This window comes from Equus przewalskii, chromosome 12 (assembly GCF_037783145.1).
Source record: "Equus przewalskii isolate Varuska chromosome 12, EquPr2, whole genome shotgun sequence".
NCBI lineage: Eukaryota > Metazoa > Chordata > Mammalia > Perissodactyla > Equidae > Equus > Equus przewalskii.
Genome location: NC_091842.1, coordinates 14,235,624 through 14,257,361, shown reverse-complemented (window position 1 = coordinate 14,257,361; position 21,738 = coordinate 14,235,624). Strand labels below are relative to the sequence as shown.

General features: G+C 43.7%; 1 long non-coding RNA gene across 1 annotated transcript; it reads left to right on the top strand.

Moving 5' to 3' along the window:
* Positions 1 to 1,171: 1,171 nt before the first annotated feature.
* On the top strand, positions 1,172 to 21,518 carry LOC139074730 (uncharacterized). The gene is made up of 3 exons (XR_011524421.1): positions 1,172 to 3,231; positions 3,368 to 20,844; positions 21,373 to 21,518. It is a non-coding gene; the product is annotated as an uncharacterized lncRNA (long non-coding RNA).
* Positions 21,519 to 21,738: the final 220 nt, after the last annotated feature.

The window sequence follows — 21,738 nt, the reverse complement described above, 5'->3', positions numbered from 1 at the left end:
GGTTTGGAAAGTGTGGCTGCAGTCGCCCCAGGCTGCTGGCTCTGCCTCTGATTAGGTTCACTGTGGCCTTCCAGACATGGATTCATATAAAAGGCCGCCATAAAGGAAAGAGGAAAAAAGTGGCTGTGCTGAGCCTCATGGCAGGTTTTCATTAGGTCTTGATGAAGCCTGGGCCTGCAGTCCCCGAGGCCCTTTTCAATTTCCACTTGATCTGGCTCAGCGTGCTCCTTAGCCTTGAGGACCCCGAAAGAGCTGGGCGATTCCTGGGCTCAGGTGTCGTCCAGAACTAAGCTTGGGCTGCGGGTGAGGAGGGATCTGGAAAGAGACTTTCTATGGCTTCCAAGAGCAGCAGCGCTGTGTCTCGAAGACTTTTTCCCTGCCTGGTTCTCTGCTGGGCTCCCACCTCTTGAGAGGGAGCCCTGGGAAGCCCTGCCTACGACGTGAGGGAGTCTGGGCTCCAGTTCCAGCCCTGGCAGCCTGCTGGCTCTGTTGCTTGCATGTTTCCCCTTGGAGCCTCGGCTTCCTGTTCTGTGGAGTATTGTCAAGAACAGTGTCTGTTCTGTAAGTAGGTGTGTGCATATGTGTGCATATTTATTGATCACGCAAGTAGTTAGGCACTCGGCAATGCATTTTATCAACACTATTTTATTTAATAGTCACGTTTAGCTTTGGGGTTTAAATATTATTAAATTTACTTTATCAATGAGAAAACTGAGGCTCACAAAAGGAGCTAGCTAACAGACGGTTTCGCTGGCGTCAGAATCCCGCCTGTCGGACCAAACTCACAGCCGCACTTTGCTATCTCTGTACCTACATTCTGAATGCTATGTCTGGGGCAGAGCGGCCACTTCACAGTCATCACTACTCTGTTTGAACATATGCTTAGTTTCCACGCATGTGAGTCTCGCTGACTCCACGCACGAGGGCCTAGCTGCCAGGAGCGATATTTTGGCAGTGCTTGTCACTGAGAGCAGTTTCATATGCTAATAAGGATGAACAATTCAGGGTCAGTAATCTGTCTGGTGTTTTCCATCCCTGTTCCTTGCTGGGGCACAAAGTAGACCAGGGATGATGCTTCCTGGAGGGAAGGCCAGGCCATCTGCAGAGCTGTCTCCGTGGAGGGCTTGGTGAGCCTGTTTCTCCCGTGCAGGTAGGGAGAAGGACTGGGGGAGAACAGCCTCTCATTTAGGGGCCCTTCGTGCTCTGTGCTGGCAGCCTGGCGGCTGCAGGGAGCTGCCGCTCTCCGCGCTGGGACGTTCTCTGCTGCTGAGCATTTCTCTCTTATCTCACATTTCCCAGCGACTGTTTTAAATTAGGCACCCTGGGATTCTCTGGACTTCGTAGAGCCCAGTAAACCCTCCCTGGGGAGCAGGCCTAGAAGGCCACGAGGGCTTTTCCTATTTAGGCTAACGTCTATGTCACCCTCGAGCTTGGAGGAATTTTCCAAGCCACTAATTTGTACTTTGCCAGGAGACGAGAGTGATGAGCGGTATTATTTTAGGCTTTCTAAATTGGAGCACTGCTTTTGGGTACTTGATATTCTCAATTTCTTATTTCCTTCAACTCAGAGATCTGGCAGTTTTTATTGTGTTGTTTAAAAGGGCAGTTGGGTTTTTCAGAGAAGTATTTCTGACCCCTCTCTTCAATGTTCTAAATGATAACTTTTGGTTCTGCAATTTAATTAAACAAATATTTATCATGTGCCTATTAGATGTCAGGTTCTGAGCTAAGAGCTGCAGAAGGTATAAAGATCAATGATTTATTCATTCATGCATTCATCTAGTCCTTCATTCAGCGAGCCTTTTTGAGCACCTGCTATTAACCAGTTACTAGCAGGTGCTAGAACTGGAGCTGTATGTCAGTTAGGACTGCATTCTGCTTGGAGTAATAGAAAGCCTAACGAAAGTCCCTTAAATAAATAAGGGTTTTCTTTTTCTTATACGTCAAGATGGCTGGAGTCAAATAGCTACTGGTATTAGTTAATAGGCTCTATGATGTTTGGGATGATATTTCTGCTCTTGCTGAGCCTCTTCCTCATGATCTCGAGATAGCTGCTGCAGCTCCAGCCATAATTTCCACGTCAAGGCAGGAAGAAGGAAAGGCTGTCAGCCAAGTTAGGACATTTTTATCAAGAAAACATAAACTTCCCCACATCACTCACTCTCAGCCAATTCCTCCTTATGGATCATTGGTCAAGATAAAGTCACTGGTCACGCCCTAGGTGAGAGGGAACCTGGACAGGAGACAGGGCTGTCATGATTAGCTTTGACCTGTCATGCTCCCTCTCGGACTTCCGTTAGTAAGGAAGATAGGAGGGTGACATTGGATAAGTAAACAGTATTTGTAAAAGCACTAAATGGAAGCGTTAGTGTACTTGCATCCAGGGAACTGTCATCTTGGCAGAGGCAGAGGGAGGGGGGTGCTAAACAGAGGAGTGGGGGCGGGGTGGACCACGGTTGCACAGCACTTCACGTGCATGAGTCCGTTTGATCCTCAATATAAACCTGTGACACAGGCTGAACAGACATCATTAGTCCCACTTTATAGATGCCCTCCTCTATAAAACCGAGGCATGGGGGCCGGGTCCATGGCTGAGTGGTTAAGTTCGAGTGCTCTGCTGAGGCAGCCCAGGGTTTGGAACCTGGGCGCAGACATGGCACCGTTCGTCAGGCCACGTTGAGGCGGCGTCCCACATCCCACAATTAGAAGGACCTGCAACTAAGTTATACAACTATGTACAGGGGGGTTTGGGGAGATAAAGCAGAAAAAAAAAAAGAAGATTAGCAACGGTTGTTAGCTCAGGTGCCAATCTTTAAAAAAAGAAAAAAACCGAGGCATGAATAGACTAAATGACGGTATTCTGGGGGCCATGTGGGTAAGATGCAGTAATCCAGAGAACAAAATCTAAATCTGCTGACTCTCGTCCAGTGTTCTCACCATAGTCCAAGCATCTAGAGCTGACATGTGTGGCTTCTGTCCTCTCACCTCCTTCCATTGTGAATCGGCTGCCTGCATCATGGCCTTAGCCATCTGTTGACACCCCATCCGCCACCTGCATAACCACCAACCCATCATCCTCTCATGCACCCAGTGGCTCCTGCACTCACTCAAAGGCTACCATTGATGTGAAGTAGGCAAGCCACAAATGTCGAAGCAAATATTGAAGAAAGAGTGATGAATTAATCCTAAAAGTCAGATATTTTTTAAAGGAATACGAACCACAGATATAAGGTAATGTTCATAGCTTTTGTTTCTCCTACTCACTTGGACGTCCCGCAGAAATCCAAAGTTGCTGGCTGTGCTGCCAATAGGCGTTTCTACCCAGCTGTTGCCAAGTTTCTGACCTCCTGTGCTGTTTCCCTTTCAGAAATGAAAGGTTCAAGTTGACTTGCCCAAGGAAGCCAGCCAGATGGGAAATCTTCTTCCTAAATCCCTAAACGTGTTAGGTCTACCTTTCACCGTACAAGTCTCGCAGGCAAGTCCCTTACTATTAGCCTCCAGATTTCTCACTTGAGCAAAATGACCCACTCTGCCTATTTCACAAAGCCCTAGAACTAGAGAGGATCGTGGCTTCAAGTGTTGAAGTCTGAAGTTAGCCCTTTCCATATCCTATCTCATTTAATTTTCACAATTTACCTTGTGAATGTTGTTATCTCCTTATAACAGATGAGGACCTTGAAGCTCAGAGAAGGTAAACAACTTGCCCAGGGTCACACAGCTACTATGAAAGAGACAGAGTTGTGATTTGAACCCAAGCTTGTCTGATCCCAAACTCTGTGCTCTTAATCATTGGACAAACTGCCTGTATATAAATCTTTGCTGTGGTCCTCACTAGAGCTTCAGTGTCATCCAGTGGACCTTTCTGTGATGGTGAAAATATGATGTACCTGCGCTGTCCAATATGGTAGCCACCAGCCGCTTGAAATGCAGCTAGTGCAACTGAGAAACTGAATTTTTAATTTTATCGAATTGTAATTAATTTGAATAGCCATGTAAGGCTAGTGGCTACTGTGTTGGACAGCATAGCTCTGGAATATCAGAGACAACTGAGGAAACTGAGGCCAAATAAAATGACTGATTTCCCTAAGGCAGCACCCTTAGGCCTCCTGGCTCACACACAAGGGAATAAGACCCGAGGAATGAAAAGTTAATGGGAAATTTTGACCTCAGATTTACTACTTTGAAATCAATCTATAAATTTCAGTTTTATGTTTGTTGGTTTTGATCAGGAAATCACAAACTACTCTAGATATTTTAGGCAGGATGGGATTCAACTCAGTTGATTGATCAGAACCCTCCCCACCCCCACTCCCACTAAGAAATGTCAACAAATTTGATACTGATATTATGACTCCAACTTTTGTGAGTATGATGAGATTGGTGAGAAAGCAAAGTTTTGGGGAGTTTAATGAAAAGCTCACCTGTCCCGGCATTGCCATCTCCTCCACCTCACGTTATAGAGAAGCAGCAAATGTTCACTCAATTAATGACTATTTAGCAACGATTAGCATCAAGACAAATGAGCTTAAGAAAAGAGATAAGTGGAGCGTGACAGAGAGCATTTAGAAGAGACATTTTTGTAACTGAGCTTTTTGACGAAAGAGAGGGCCTCGATGCTGCTGTTTAGGTAAGGCTGTTGGTAAAGAGAACTGTGGGTATCCAGCCAGCACGTCCTGCAGAATGTCCAGGTGGTGCCTGGGCAGAGCTGAAGGTACAGGAACCCTGGAGACTGGGGAGGAGATTGCAATCATTCCCTCACCTTCCAGTTTAGCCCAACCTTATCTACTGAGCCAAGGAAGTTCGTAAAGGCTACCTAGACGTTTTCCCATCTCAGGCATCCTGGTTACTTTCTCCTGTATGAATTCCTTAGGGACTCTGAGTTGACTTTCTTAAGGAAGTTCTCATCCCTCCGCTCCCAGGAAACCCAAGGCTGCTGTTGCCACGGGAGAAGAGTATAAAGTATCCTCCTGCTCCCTCCCTGCCAAGGAGCAGGACACCAATCCCATCTGGTCAAGGGCCCACCCTTATCACCTCATTTAACCTTAATTACTTCCTTGGAGGTCCCATCTCCAAGTACAGCCACACTGAGGGTTAAGACTTTTAGCACGTGAACTTTGGAGAATCACAAACATTCAGTCCACAACGATAGTCTTCTCATTTATTCTAAGAGTGTAAGAGCTCAAAGCATCATTCACCATCTCTACCATCAAAGATTCTAAGAGTCCCATAAAGGGGCAAATTACATACCGTAAATGAGATGTTCATGCTTGTCCATAAAGAAGTTTTTTTTCCTCCACTTTAAGAGCACATCCAGTCATAAGCATCACTACCATCCCATGGTAGGTGCTCATAAATGAATTAAATGAATACGTGTCATTCAACCCATAACACTGCTCAGACTGTTAAGGCTCAGATGAAGTGGTGAATAAACTCAGAGCTGTGTAGTGGGTGACCCAGAGCCTGGAAGACTTGAGAGTCGGTAGAGAAGTGTTTCAAATTGTGTACCTTACAAAGATTTACCCAGGGAGATGTTCTCCAATCCCCACCGGCACTTTGCAAGTTTGAAAAGGGTGCATTCATTTTCTAACTAGTCTAGATGGGACATACAAGCCAGGGTTGTTGTCCCTAAGATTATTTCATAATTGCCTCAGTCATTGAGAAAACTGTGTCCTCTGTCATTAACTGTTAGCAATGGATAAAATGTAAAACACATAAACCATTCTTTCCCAGAATCAAAACTTGGCTTCATTCAATTTTCTCCCCCTAGATTGTTAAAGGCTAATGAAAGATGGAGGTGGTGGGAAGGAACGAGGGGATATGGAATCATCTGGAAGGACTCAGCTGTGGGAAGCAGCAGCAGGTCATTGTGGGAAACTTTGTATTGAATCACTGTTCCACCATTTACTATTTTCATGCCCCTGGTCAAGGAATTAAACTTCTATGAGACTCATTTTGTGAAAGCTAATATTGCCTTCCCCACCGGGTTGTGGTAAGGATCAAATCAGGTAATTTTTCTACAGTACTTAGCATCATGCCTGGAACTTAATGAGCAACCTATAAATGTTGCTTCTATCTGAATATGTAATAACACAAATCATTTGACATACTGTTCAGAACATGACCATCGAGGTGAAACAAATTGGGATGCTGAGAGGGCAATTTTCTCGTTAGACGCTCACTGGGAGTGTTTGTCCCCAAATGTATTACTCTGAAATAAAGTGGTAGGTTTCACTCTATCTAGGTGATACAATTAGATACAGGTTTGCTGTTGTGATCTCAGGCTGAGACCCAGAAACCACTCTCCGTGTTGCTGTCAAGAGGAGCTTTAACATGGGGAATTAGGTGCCGAATAGGAAAACCTCCCGTGTCTCCCCTTTCTGCTCACACTACTGCCACACTCAACACACTTCTGACACCAGATCTGCGGGGAATTTGCCTCTTCCAAGAAGTTCTCTACGACACCAGTTGGGTATTCTACAATTTCACTTAATTCTGACACCATCTGCCTGGAGATTTCACAGGTTAAGGGCTCAGTCCCACAAGATTGCCCCGCCTTCACAAGTCAATCACCAAGTCCAGATCACCACCCGTGCTTCTGACGGCTGGGCTATAAACCACAGCTTGCCTGACTCCTTCCTTGGGTTTGACTAATTTGGTGGAGTGGCTCGCGGAACTCATGAAAACAGTTACTTATGTTTACCAGTTTATTAAAGGATATGATAAAGGATACAGATGAACAGCTAGATTAACAGATACACAGGGTGAAGCATGCGAGGGTCCCAAGCACAGGAGCTTCCGTTTCTGTGGAGTTGGGGTACATCATACTCCTGGGGTGCAGATGTGTTCACCGACCTGGAAGATCTCTGAACCCCTACTATGGGGATTTTACAGAGGCTGCCATGCCATGTAGACATGATCAATTATTAGCTCCATTTCCAGCCCCTCTCCCCTCTCTGGAGAATGAAGGTGCAGCTAAAAGTTCCAAGCTTCTAACCATGGCTTGGTCTTCTGGTGACCAACTCCCACCCAGGAAACGTCTAGGAGCCTATCCAGAGTCACCTCATCAGAACAAAAGATGCTCCTAGTACTCTTATCGCTTAAGAATTTACAAGGATTTCAGGAACTCTGTGCCAGGAATGGGGCCAAAGACCAAATATATGTTTCCTATTGTAAATCACAACATCACAGTTGCTCCATAGGACTTTTGGCAAAGCTGGGGGTGCAAACGTCGCAGTCTTCCCCTGAAATCCATGCACCTGCCCACCTACTTCCAAGGGTTGTTGTTGTTCCTGCTTCCCTCCCCTCTCCACACCTAATGTGAGTTCCTGTCATTGGCAGCACAGGGGAGAGCTTAGAAGGGGGGAAATACTGACTACCAAGGCATAGAGTCGATCCTTGTTATTCATAGATTCTCTATTTGCAAATTCACCCACGCGCTCACTAAAAATTATTTGTAACCCTAAATCAATATTCATAGTATTTTTGTGGTCATTAGCAGTCATATGCAGAGCAGCAAAAAATCTGAGTTGCTCAACATACAGGTTTCCAGCTGAGGTCGAACAAGGAGCCACTCTGCCTTCTTGTTTCAGTTCTCATACCTTGAACAATTGTCCTTTTCATGGTCTATTTAGTGCCACTTTTTTAAAAATTTTTTTCATTTTTGTGCTTTTCTCTTGGTGATTTTGTTATTTAAAATGGCTCCCAAGCAGGATGCTGAAGTGCTGTCCAGCGTTCCTGAGTGCAAAATGGCCGCGATGTGGTAGACAAGCTTGGTTCAGGCATGAGTTATAATGCTGTTCCGTGGTAATAAATCAACAATATATATTAACCAAGGTGTCTTTAAACAGAAGCACACACAAAACAAGGTTGTGTATTGATTGGTTGATGGACATGTGAGCAGAGGCTTGCAGGAAAATAACTCTGCACGTCCTCTAGAAGCAGCGATTCAGTATTTGCCAGTCCAGTGCTTGCCGTGACTTCACTGCACGCAGCCTGGGAGAATAGTGAGAATCATCTGTAATATTTACAAAGTTCACAATCAGAGATGCTACCCATGCCTTTTTGATACGTTTCCGAGCTTATAGTCCTCTTGTCGGTGGCGGTGAGGACGAGAGGCTCATCCTTGGATATCTTAGGATCTCCTGGTGATGATATCCGGTTAAGAAGCGAAATGGTTAGCATGCTTTGATATGCTCAAGGTCATCTCAGATTCACATGCTGGAGCCGGCTTTGAAATTGAGACTCTAGAATTTCCAGCATGGTTTCTCCACATCTATGCGCCTTCTCTTGTAGATTCTTTTTTTATTTTAGTTTTTGATCACTTATAAGATTAAGCAACCTCTGGCCTGAAACTCCAATATTCTTCAGACTTTGAAAGGAGGAAGATAGAAGAATTCCTGCTGTCGTCTTAGGGGGGAGGGAGATGTCAGGTTGGGCCCACTATCCTCAGGCAGTAAGTTTGCCCTACTTTTACGTGCAAAACACCCACTCGAAGCCCACAAAGGTTAAGAGGTTTGCCTGAGGCTACCAAGAGGTCAAAAAACCTGCCTCTTGCTTCAGTGTCTTTCTTTTTTGCTCTGTGTTTTCAGAATAAAATTCAATTGCTTGAACAATAAGAAAGTCAAACTAGCTGATCTCTGAGGTCTCTTGCAAATTTAAAATTCCATGACTTTCTGACTATAGCATTCATTGACATCTTAACACTGTTCAGTACTGTGCTGGGGGCTGGGGCTGAGCTGGTGAGGGAAGATACAAAGAGAGAACACGCTGAATATGCCACGGAGAGGGAGAGTTTATGAGTACAAACAGGTCACAGAGTCATTAACATTTAATAACAGTGCATTGTGTCCTTTGTGCCTTTGATCAATGGCACCTCCTCCAGGAAGCTAGACTTGATTTCCACCCTCTTCCCAGCTGGAAATTATTCTATAATTTCAACTTCCATAGCATTGACCTGAATGTCTCATTAATATCAATGACTAACGTTTATTGGTTGCATATTACAATCATTCTACTTTACATAGAGTTCAAGTTAATCCTCACAGTAGTCCTATGAGTTAGATGTTCTTACTGGCTTCATTTTATACATGAGAACACTCTCTTTCTCTTCTGACTTGACCTCTTGTTGGCATTCCAGCTCCTGTTCACTCTCTCTTTCCTTAGCTGCTATCTTCCCTTTGGTTTTTATCACCAGCATCTCCTGGTCTTTCCCGGCACTCTCTATTACTTTTCCATTTTCAAAATTAGGATAAGAATATTTTGATCATCTTTACTGAGGTGTAATTGGTGTATAATAAACTACTGATGTTTAAAGTACACAGTTTTGTAAGTTTTGACATATGAATATACCTGTGAAACTGTTGGGGAGGAAAAAAATTTTCTCTACCCTTCTAGGTTCTTCTGACTAGTCTAAGAATTAAATTGACATGAGATAGATTAAGAGGAGAAAATCAAATTTAATTTTGTGTGTACGGGACTTCACAAGAATATGAGGCCCAGAAAAGTGATCAAAGCAGGCAGCTTTTATACATTTTAGACAAAGAACAATGAATTTGTGAAGAACTGGCAAGACAGAGAAACTTAGGTTTGGGTACTAATTAGTGAAGAAACTAAGTGGTTTGTTTACACAGACTTCTTAGCCCTGAATTCCATATCTCTGGTGATAAGGATGTCTCTCTACCTCCTGCGGAGGATAACTTTCACATGAGAGATTTATTTCCTCTTTCAGGGGAACAAAGGAGGATTGGAGTGTCCTTCTTGCATTGGCTCTTTCTTAAGTAACTTTAATTCAACATATCCAATATGCTAAAGTGGCATATTTTGGGACAGCCTAGCCTGAACCCTGTCAAAACCATCACCTCAATCAAGGTAATGAACATACCCACCATCCCCCAAAGTTTTATTGTGTCTGTGTGTCCTGTTGCATTCTCCACCTACCCACCCTCACCCCAAGCAACCTCTGATCTGCTTTTAGTCACTGAGTTGAGGTAGTACTTTACATTTTCTAGAATTTTATATAAATGGAATTTCATAGAAGGTGTACTCTGTTTTTGTCTCACTTTCAATCAGCGGGGCTATTTTAAGATTCATTCTTGTTGTGTCTATCAGTAGTTAATTCCTTTATAAGTAGTATTCTGTTGTATAGATATATCACAATTTGCTTATCCATTCACCTGCTGGAGGACATTTGCATTGTCCCTGGTTTTTGGCTATTACAAACAAAGCTGCCATGAACATTCAGAATGTACAAGTCTTTTATGGACTTTAAAAAAAAAAAATCTCATGAGTAAATACCTAGGAGTGGCATGGCCAAAACATATGATGCATGTTTAATTTTTAATCAAACAACCCAAATATTCTCAAAAGTGGTTGTACCTGTTTATTTTCCCACCAGCAAGGCACAAGAGTTCCAGTTCTGCCAAGTCCCTGTCAACACTTAGTACAGTCAGTCTTTTTAATGTTAGCCATTTCACATTGTGGTTTTAATTTCCATTTTCCTGATGACTAATAACGTTGAACGTATTTTCATGCACTTATTTGCCAACCTTACACATTTTTTGTTCAGATCTTTTGCAAATATTTCTTTTAGTCCGTTTTCTTTTAATTGAATGTTGAGAGTTCTTTCTATATTCTGGAGGTAAGCACTTTATCAGATATATGTTTGGCAAATATTTTCTCCAAGTCTGTGGCTTTTCTTAATAGTGACTTTTGAAGAGCAGAAGATTTTAATTTTATAAAAGCCAATTTATTAATTTGTTCTTTTAAAACTAGTGCTATTTTTTTGTGTGTGTGAGGAAGATCGACCCTGAGCGAATGTGTATTGCCAATCTTTCTCTTTTTGCTTGAGGAAGATTGTTGCTGAGCTAACATCTGTGACAGTCTTCCTCTATTTCATGTGGGATGCCACCACAGCATGGCTTGATGAGCAGTGCTAGGTCTGCACCTGGGATCCAAACTTGCAAACCCCGGGCCACTGAAGCAGAGCGTGTGAACTCAACCATTATGCCACCAGGCAGGGCCCTAAAGGTAGTGCTTTTGGTATCATATCTAAGAAGTCTTTGGGTAACCCAAATTCATAATGAATTATTTTCTGTTTTCTTTTAGATGTTTCACAGTTTTATGTTTGACCTTCAGTTGTATGATCCATTTGAGTTAATTTCTCTATATGCTGTTAAATATGGATAGACGTGTGTTTGTGTGTGGGGTTATCCCCTTTCCAGCATCATTTGTTGAAAACATTATCATTTCTCCATGGAATTGCCTTTGCACCTTTGTTGAAATCCAGTTGTCCATATATACGTGGATCTCTTACTGGACTGTTTTGTGTTCCATTGATCTAATCACCTATTTTGACATGAAACCATATGTTTTGATTATTGTAGCTTTAAAATAAGTATTGAGATCAAATAATGCTACTTCTCTAGCTTTCTAGTTCATTTTCACAGTTGTTTGGCTATTCTAGGTGCTTTGCATTTCCATATGAATTTTAGAATCAGTTTGTCAATTTCTATAGAAAGAGCTCACAGAGATTTCAATTGGAATTGCATTGAATGCATAGCTCAATTTGGGGAGAATTGACATCTTAATGATATTGAATCTTCTGACCCATGAACTTAGTGTGTTTCTCCATTTATTTAAGCCTTCTTTAATCTCCCTCAGTGTTTTCTAGTCTTCGGTATACAGGTCTTTTTTTTGGTCATATTTTCCCTAAATATTTAATATTTTTTCATGTTTAATAAAATATATTTTTAATTTAATTTCAGATTTCCATTGTTCATTTATAATACATAAAATTATAATGAATTTTGTGTATTGGTCTTATATGCAGCAACCATGCTCATCTCACTTAGGTATTTAGAGATTTTATACTATTTTCTACATTATCAATTGTAGGGGAGGTAAAGCTTTTCCTTGACTTTCTTAGGTTCTGTAGCTAGGGCCTGTGAACTAACTGATAAAAGAAAGATTAATAGGGTAAAAGAGAATACAAATTTGATTAATATTTTTAATTTTACATGCATGAAGGATACACAGAAAGGAAGTGAAAACCCAAAGAAGTGGTTAGACTCTGAACTTTATATACCATTTTAACAAAGCATGATAAGGAGAAGTAACTAGACAAAGGAAAGGGGAATTTGGGTTTCTAGGGGCCGTAAATCATAAGACGGTAAATATATGGGGAAACTAATGGAAGATGAGAGTTATCTTAGTAAGGTTTGTTTGCACAGACTCATCTTGATTCCGACTTGGTCTTCCTCATGGCCATAAAACTCCCCTGGAGAGGGGATTTAGAGCAGTCTCATTTCTCAGAAGTTTCTGCTTTTAGTCGGTTAAGGGAATCCCCAAAAATGCTTCTTTCTGTATCTGTTGATTCTCAATAGCCTTCAGCTCAAAATAATCCACACACCAAAGTGGCAGACTTTTGGGCAGCACATTCCGATCATGGCATCTGTAATAAAGACAGTTTTACTTCATTCTTTAGAATCTTTTCTTTTGTTAACCCAATTGCATTGCTAGAACCTCTGGTGAAAACTATCTCTGTCTTGTTCCTGGCCTTAGGGGAAAAGCATTCAGCCTTTCTCTTAAGAATGTGATGCTAGCTCTAGGTTTTGCTTAGACGTCCTGACCAAGTTGAGGCAGTTCCCCCTCTATTCTTAAGTTGCTGAGAGTTTTTATCTGCAGTGGATGTTGGATTTTGTCAAATGCTTTTTCTCCATCTATTGAGATGTTCGTGTGTGTGTGTGTGTTTTAAGTTTGTTAATATGGGGAATTACGTTGATTGATTTTCTAATGTTAAACCCCAAGAAAAACTTCCCTCAGAAGTCTTTTTGTGTTATCAAGATAAGTCACCATCCATTTTCCTCCATTTCCTGAGGAAAGAGTTGGGATGTGACCCAGAGCAAGTGCGGTGGGAGGAAGAAAATTTTAAGTATGAAAGGTAAAAACCAAGCCTTATTAGCCAGTCACTCCCTGGACTCTATCTGCATTGTGCCAATACGAAGAAGTTGATGAATGGAGTTTGGCTGAAGGGTAGGGAGAGCTCTGGGGATAGCTTCACGGCTTTTGGAGAAGAGATAGGAGATGCCCCTGAGGGATGGACAGAGGTGGGCCTCTGGGTGCCTTAGAGACATTGTTCATATGTCATTGCCATTTTACTTATCAATGGAAGAAAAATGCAGCTAGACACCGAGAACTTCCCTACTGCTACTAGGATTCCACTGGCCCTTGGTATACGACACTTGTCACCTCCTTTCAGTTCTTCTCTCAAGCTGGTACTTTAGTGATTAGCTTAAAAATCCAAATATGGTCATGTTACTGTCTGCCCTATAACTTGAATGCCTATGAAATAAGATATCTATCCCTTTAGCATGACTTACAAAGCCCTTTACAATCTCTCCTCAACCTATCTGTCCAAGTCTTTCTTCCTTTGCTTTCTAAGCATACCCAATGCAGCAGAAATACCAAAATTTCTGATATTCAGAAAACAATACACCTTCTCTCCCAAGCCTCATTGCCTTTGTCTCCAATGCCTTTCACCCATTTTCAATCTCTTTCTGTCTCTCTCCTTTCATAGTCTCAGGTTTAGAGTTATGTTAAGCTCAGTTTTAATTCATTGCACGCTATTGTCTGTGCAAGAGGTTGCCTCTAGCTCCCCAGAACCCCAAATGATGCTGCGATGAGGTTGTACTGAGAATTTCCCTGGGACATAGAGGCTCAGAAGTTGAACTGCTGCCCAGGGGTCATTAGTGTACCTAATTTGGCTAAATATTAACAGGTTGTTCTACAGAATGGCTGCACCAATATCTATATCCTCCGCATCTCAGAAACACTTGGCACCATCTAGCTTTCTAAATTTCCCAGTCTGATAGGAATTAATTACTGTGATTTTTGAACATATCATCATATGCTCCTTGGCTTTTGAAATTTCTTCTGTCAATTTCCTGTCTATATCCTTTGCCCCCTTTCCTCTTGACTTTGCCTTCTTCTTCTCCTAATAGTCCCCTCCGTATTCCTCACATGGGACCCAGTCTAAATGTCACCACCTCTCTGAAACCTTCCCTGATTACCACAGAGATTTAAAACCTCCCTCTTTTGAGTGTCTAAGGACTTTGCTTATACCCATAGTAGGTGTATTGTAATGCACTGCCATCATTCATTTAGTTTTTCTCTCTTTTACTGCAAAATGAGAGAGAAATACGTAATAACACTAGTTCTTTATTTTATTTTATTTTTTTTGAGGAAGATTAGCCCTGAGCTAACATCCGTGCCCATCTTCCTCTACTTTATATGTGGCACGCCTACCACAGCATGGCTTGCCATGCAGTGCCATGTATGCACCTGGGATCTGAACCAGCGAATTCCGGGCGCCGAAGCAGAATGTGTGAACTTAACCGCTGTGCCACCAGGCCGGGCCAACAGTATTTCTTTATCAAAGGACATAACACAAGGCTTGTCACAAAACTAGATCTCAATTATGTTTCAAGAAAGGAAAGAGAGAATTACACATATATCCTGTGGGCAACATGATTAAAAATATTTTTAGGATAAATTAATCCATGAAATTGACGAGAATGCTCATAGAAATGTAGATTATGCAATAACATTAGACATGTTGGAAATAGAGGACAATCCTAAATCCAATTCTCAATGCAAACATTTGTTTCTTTTAATCTATATCTAACTAAGCTGAGTAAGCTCCCTGCTCTCTAACCACATGCATTCACAGTGTTTGTTGACAATGGGCCAAAAGGTATCACACTGAATTCACATGATTGATAGGACAGATTTGTTAACTCAGCATCTCAAGACACTGCCAAGTACTCTCACATCAATTTGCAAAGCCACCATTCCAGTTAGAGGTGTCATCTTGAGGAGCTGCACTTGAAGCTCCAGAATTGCTTAAAACAAAACAAACACAGAGGTTTAAATGTCATAGGTTGAAAAGTCAAATAGACCTTTGCTGGCGAAGAAAGATTTTCTATTCCCAAGCCCAGTGAATGTGGTCAGGGTTGGCCTTTGAGTTGCATAATTAAGGATAGAAACTGGCTTCAGAGTTCTTATGAGAGAGGTCCTATGAGAGTTCCTATGGTTGGACAGTCTTGGCCAAAGAAATTAAAATCAAGTCCTCTGTTTTGCAGCCATGGAATGGTAAGTGCTCTAGATCTGAGACTGGCCAGGTCTTCCCAGAGTAAGTCTGCGGACTGGCCAGCACACCAGAGCTGGAACATGCAGTTCAGGGCATCCATATGCCAGCTGCTGCCTGGAGTGTGGGGAAGTGGCATTTGAATGAGCAGGAGATCACCACTGACTTGAGCAGGCAATGTTTCCTCGTGGCTTTCCTGGAACTTCTGCTGACATAACGTTTGTTCAGTCTTGGTATGAGACATGCCAGGACTTTGGATGGTAACCAAAGGAGAGGAAATTGGTGTTGAAATGAGTCAGATATTAAAGGGCCTTTAGGAATTAATCAGTCTTAATAATTGATATACAAACAGGCAGGGAATACCTGGACTGGGCATTGATTTCCAGCTTCTTTGTTATCAATGAAAAGTTTGGAATGAGGATCGACACAAAGTGCAGGCTGGTGGGTGCGCCTTGGTCCTTGGGCTGAGGAAGTGTATCTCGTGTAGTGGGGGATTCCGGTTTTTTACAAAGCAGCACCTCTAAGAAGACAAGGATGATTGTAATACTATATCGATTTTACAGAATGTGTAACTGAGACCCAGAGAGGCTAATTGTTCTTGCCAAACACCATTCATGCCTTCACTCATCCAGTGAATACTGAGTAAGGGTCCACCATTGCCAATCCCTGTGCAGTCTTTGGAGATCCAGTGGAGAACAGGACAGAACGGATCCCTGCATTCATTAAGTGCACATACCTGGTTACCAAAGATCCTATGTAATTATAACCCTGATAAAATGCTCTGAAGGAAAAGAACAACAAGCTGGGAGGGTGTAAAACAGGGGACTCCAACTGGTCTTGGAGAGGTGGGCAGAGGTAGTGAGCTCCTCTTGGAGGTAATAGCCTTCCTAGGGGGAAGAAACAGTTAAGCTGAGATCAGATGAGTAGGCATTCTCAAGAAGAACAGAAGTGGGGCAGGTTTTGAAGAGAATCCCAGGCAGAAGGAACAGCATGTGCCACGGCCTTGAGGGGAGAGAACTCAGAGCATCTAAAGAATGGAAGGCTGGTGTGGCTGCTTGGATGGTTGATGATGGGGTGATGGGGTTGAGGGTGGGGATAAAGAGAGAGGTCTCAGCCAGACCCCACAAGAGCAGGGAGGCCGTATTGAGAATTTTCCTGTTGATCTTCCAAGCAATGGGAAGTCATTAAAGAACTTCAAGAAGGGGATGACATTACCTGATTTGTGTTTGTAAAAGCTCACTCTGGCTGCAGCCTGGAGAATGGATGATGGGGGCTGGAGGAGATTCCTATGGACCAGTTGGGAGGCGATTGCAATGGTTCTGTTGAGAGATGTTTGCAGCTTGGATTAGGGTGGAGGCAGGAGAGATGGATGAAAGTGGATATCTTGCAAATATATTATGGAGCAGGTAAGTAGGGGAGGACTTAAGGGAAAAATAAAGAGACAAAGGATGAAAAGGAATGGACATCCAAGAAAATAAGAGCTAGTCTTTAGTCTTCTGCTTACAACTCCAGTGTTCAGGAGTAAATGGTTGTAAGCAGGATTCAAGACGCAAGAGAGATGAGCAGATCCTGACATATCAATCATGTGACTGTCACCTCCCTGTGGCCTATCCTGTCACTCTCATAGCTGCTGCCATGGAGACTGGTAAACAGGGGGCTGTGCTCTGAGGACAGCAGTGGGAAGGGACCAGCTGGAGAGAGAGCCAGGAGCAGAATGGATCTGGTTGGAGGATGCAGCTGCCAGTCAACATCCCTCCTGAGCAGTAGAGCTTCATTTCAAGTCACTCTGTTACGGACCAACAAAATTTCCATTCCCCAAGCCACTGTGAACAAGCGATGCTCCCCTGAGGGGAGAAGGAGAGTGGCAGAGCAGGGATGATGTGCAGCCCCCCTCACATCCTGGGAGCAGTGTCCTCCCCATTTTCCTATGCTCAGACGCCTCAGTTTATCAAATTAAAATATAGAGAATCATTTCCTTTGCTCCAACCAAAACAACTATAGAAATCACTGTCATCATCATTTTGAGTCAAGCATACCTATCATAATCTCATTTTTGGAAAGTTAACAAAAACACATACATGCATTTATTTAGCACTCACACTTTTCTGGGATGCTATTTATTAAATCTCTCCAACAATGTGAGAAATGGCACTTTGCAGATAAGAACACTGAGACTAAGGAGGTTTACATCATCTGCCTCAAAGTCATTTAACAAATAAATTGGCAGAGCTAAGCCGTACACCCAGGTCTCCTAAATCTAGCAAGTTTAATAGTTAGCTCTCCTCTGGACCTAAAAACTTTGAGTTTCAGAACTGTACCCCTGTGATTGCAGCATCCAGGGGGGAGGTTCTGAGCTGGGGCAGGGCCGGGGAGCTTGGTGTGTGCCTGGTGCTCATGGCCTCTAGCTCTTACCCTCTTACACTACCAAGAACTAGCGTCTGGAAAGGGTCCTCCTTCTTCTCTATGAACTGGCGGGAAAGCACCTCCACCTCCTCCACCCAACACACACTAGCACACACGCTGGGAGGAAGATATGAGACATTTCCTCACTGTGTCATTGCACAGGAAAAGGGTTCTCTGAGGTGTTAATATATTCTGTCCAACTGGAGCTCTAATGAGCCCCGCAGGGGAGACTGTGTGCTGGTCCAGGCTCAGCAGTTCCTTCTCACGGGGTCTTCTGATGCTTCAGCTTTTCAGGAGTCCCTGAGGTCCTAGAAGAGCCCAGGCTGCTTCCCAGAGACAGGGTGGGACTTCTGGACTCAACATCCATTTGTCTATGCAGGCAAAGAGGAATTGCAAGGTATTGCGGTCAGTTCTCCATTACTCTGACCGAGGTGAATAAATATCTTCAAGAACATTTGCTACAGGCAGTGGCTGCCTGAAAAACAATGCTCAAGTCATTGCTCTTTGCACCTGCAGCCCTTGGTCCCATTGAGCTGTGCAGGCTCCAGAGCTGTTGTGTCTGCTTGGGGTCTCTGGAACCTTAGAGCCTGCCTCACCTTCCCCAGTTTGCTCTGTCCTGTGGGGCCTGGCCTGCAGACTGCATTTCCCTGACTTTCTCTGGGTTCAGACAATGGAGGAATCGGTGAGAAACTGAAGGCAGTAAATTGGAAGAAGCCAGAGTTCTTTTCTGCTTCCACCCCACCTCCAGCAGCATCACTAGCGTCAGCCGTGTCTCCCTCAAGGCATTCCTCCCCTTCTCTGTCTCTGTGTCTCTCTCTGTCTCTGTTTCTCTGTCTCTAATTCTTTCCCCTTCTCTTTTTTTCTCTCTCATCTCCTTCCTTTGTGTCTGTGGAAAACCTAGCTGTTTGACCACAAGGCCATTAACAAAGCACTGCCACTTGATAAGGGACTTATCAGCTACTGATTTGGAAAGTGAGCACATGCCTATTTTTGGAAGATACCCTAGAAATCACGGTGCTCCTCAACACTCTGTCCCATCTTGAGGATGATGCTGGCCTGGGCTGGGCCTTCTCAGGCATGCTGGATCTCAGGGGTTAATAACAATGTGGAGTACTTAGGGCGTTTGGTAACACAATGGTCCATTTCATAAACTTGGGACACCTGCTATTCCAACGTAACATTTGGCTGTGACCTGACCACACATTTTGAACTATTGGCTTATCCTCTGAACCTTGAAATTCCTGCGGATTCCAGATTTGACCCGTAAGTATTCTCAGGAAATGGTAGTTTTGTTGTTTGTTTGTCTGTTTTCCTTTTAGGACCCAACACTTGTAGACCAAGGTTATTCTTCGATAATATAGACGATGGTGTGAGACTCGCCTGAAACGCGGGTGCATGACAGGGGGTTCTTCACAAAGAAGCCACTCGTTAGCATCGAAAGAAGCCACTGGAAATCCATGGGCAACATTTAAAACCTGTGGGAAAAAATATAGTATTTACCCTTGAAAAATCTCCAGTTCTGAAGAGTGGGCTTTCACATCCAATGTGGGACTGGGAACTCCATGTTCTCCCTTGCCGCGCTCCTCCTGTGCACCAGTCGACATGCTGGGGGCTGGGCATCTAAAGGTTTCTGAGGTTCAGTTGCTCCTCAGCAGGAAGAAAGGGCATGAAAGGGCAATGAAAATGAATGTGAAATGCACTTTGGCTGAATCATTAACTTCCATTTAGCAAGTCAGAGAAGGCTTCATCCATCAAAGGGAGTAAAATGTGAGATGGATCTGGCCCATGGCAGGTATTTGGCCATGTTTGTTGATTAAATGCATGAGTACATGAATGCCAGAGTACTTTTTTCTTCCTTTGGTGAGGAAGATTGGTCCTGAGCTAACATCTGTGCCAATCTTCCTCTATAGTGTATGTGGGATGCCACCACAGCATGGCTTCACGAGCTGTATGTAGGTTCACGCCCAGAATCTGAACCTATGAACCCCAGGCTGCCAAAGCAGAGAGTATGAACTTAACCACTACACCACCAGGCTGGCCCCCAAGTAGATTTTTATCAACTTGAAAAACCGAGATCAGCCAGCAGAAAGAGCATATTCAAATGCATCAGAAGAGAACATACGTTTTTCTAAACCAGAACATCAGCATGTCCTTTTGTAATCATTTTTCTGGCTGTTTCTGAATTGGAATGTGCAGTCCTGGAACTTATAGGCTTCAAGGTAAATAAGAAGACAGCTGTGGAGAGAAATTGCCTTTCTCACGGCCCAGTGGAGGGCCACAGAGGGCTTACCTGGGAGTGCCCTGGGAAGGAGATGAGGGAAGGTCCTCATAGGGGAGCCACTGCCAGCTACTGCAGCCAGGGCTCAGGACTAACAAGGTCACAGCTGGGTTTCCTTTACTGGTAAACCCACCGCCTGTGCTCTGGGTGGGTCCCTCAAGGCACCTCTCACCCTCACCGGCTACCCTGCAAGCCTGTCAATAAGGAGGGTGTGAAGGACCAGGGAGGGCAGGGCCTTTGCTGGTACAAACAGCGGAGCAGAGAGGCCCCACTGATGGCAGCACTTTGCTATTCAGGGGCTGGGCATTTCACTCCACCCAGGACAGCCTGCTCATCCTTCATTCTTTCATTTAGTCAACAGGCGTTTCTCGAGCCCATACCTGTGTCTCCTGCTGTCCTAGGGCCAGGATGTGAAATAGTTTGGGTCTCTGTACTAACATAGATCCCATTCTCATGGAGGAGCCAGGGGGAGGAAACGGATAAATTACTGGAGAGGAGAGTGTGCTCAGAGCTGCAGACAGCACAGGGCTCTGAGCAGAGTCTCTGCCAGGATGGGGGCTGGAGGAATTCCACAGGGGAGGGGCTCTAGAGGGAAAAAAAGGTACTTTGTCTCATAATGTTCACAGCTGAGAATGAAATTTCAGTGTGTGCATTTCTGCTAACAAGAGGTGGAATGGAAAAAGCAAACAATACCTGGGTTTCTATGGCTTTGGAAATCAACCCTGAACAATGCTGTGCCTTCAGCTAAATCTGGAGATCCAAGAGATGTGGGGGGAAAAAAAAGAAAAGAAAATAATAATAGTAATATGGGAGTTTAGCTCCGGGATGCTGAGGGAGAAGGGGGTGGAAGGTTAACTTTGAAAACAGGCAGTAGGAGAATTGGACATTTGACTGATTAATGTTAGAGTGGTATGCACCGTGTGTGTGTGCTTTTCTTCTAAGACATGTCAGCTTTTCTTCAGCAGAGGCCTAGAGGATCAGAAACAAGGAGCTGATTTGAAAATAAAGGTTATGAAAAATGGTAAGACCCTGGAGACACTTTACATGAATTTCCAAAGCCAAGAGATTGTCAGCTGGGGCCGTGGGGTCAGTGCTGGGCTTCCAGGGACAAGCTTGCTTACTTTTTCCAAGCTAAACTGCGAATTGCTTCTTTTATATTTCCTGAGCTAAAGTGGTTCAAGTCACCGATGAGATCTCATTTGCCCATCAAGTCCTAGTGGCCAGCTGTGAAAATGTGAAAAATAGATTAAAGACAGCTCTATTGGCTGTGTTTATGGAGTGCCAAAGAGCTGAGTCCGGTTTTTCAGCCAATGAAATCAAAAAGTTATCCAAGTTTCTATGGGCTGAATGTTTTTGTTGTCCCAAAATTCGCATGCTGAAACCCTAACTCCAACTGTAATGGTTGGTGGAGGTAGGGACTTGGGGAGGTGATTACGAAATCATGAGGGTGGAGCCCCATGAAGAGATTAGTACCCTTATATGAAGAGACCAGAGAGCTCACTCTTTCTCTCTCTCTGTCTCTTCCTCCACCCCATGTGCATGCACCAAGGAAAGGAAAGTTCACGTGTGGATACAGCAAGAAGGCAGCTGTCTACAAGCCAGGAAGAGAGCTCTCACTGGGAAGTGAATCTGCTAGCATCTTGATCTTGGACTTCCAGCCTCCAGAACTATGAGAAATAAATTTCTGTTGTTTAAGCTTCCCAGTCTATGGTATTTTTGTTGCAGCAGCATGAGCTGAGTAAGACGCAAGCTAACTTAGTCAAATCTTTTAAAATATGCTCCAAACTCAAAATTCCAGCATGCTTCCTTAGTCAACTCCTGTTCTCGTCTTTCTTAGTTGATAGAATTGCCCTCTTGTACAGGCTAGAGGCCGTGGAGTTCCATGTGGACTTTCCCCATCAGATACGTTCAGTGA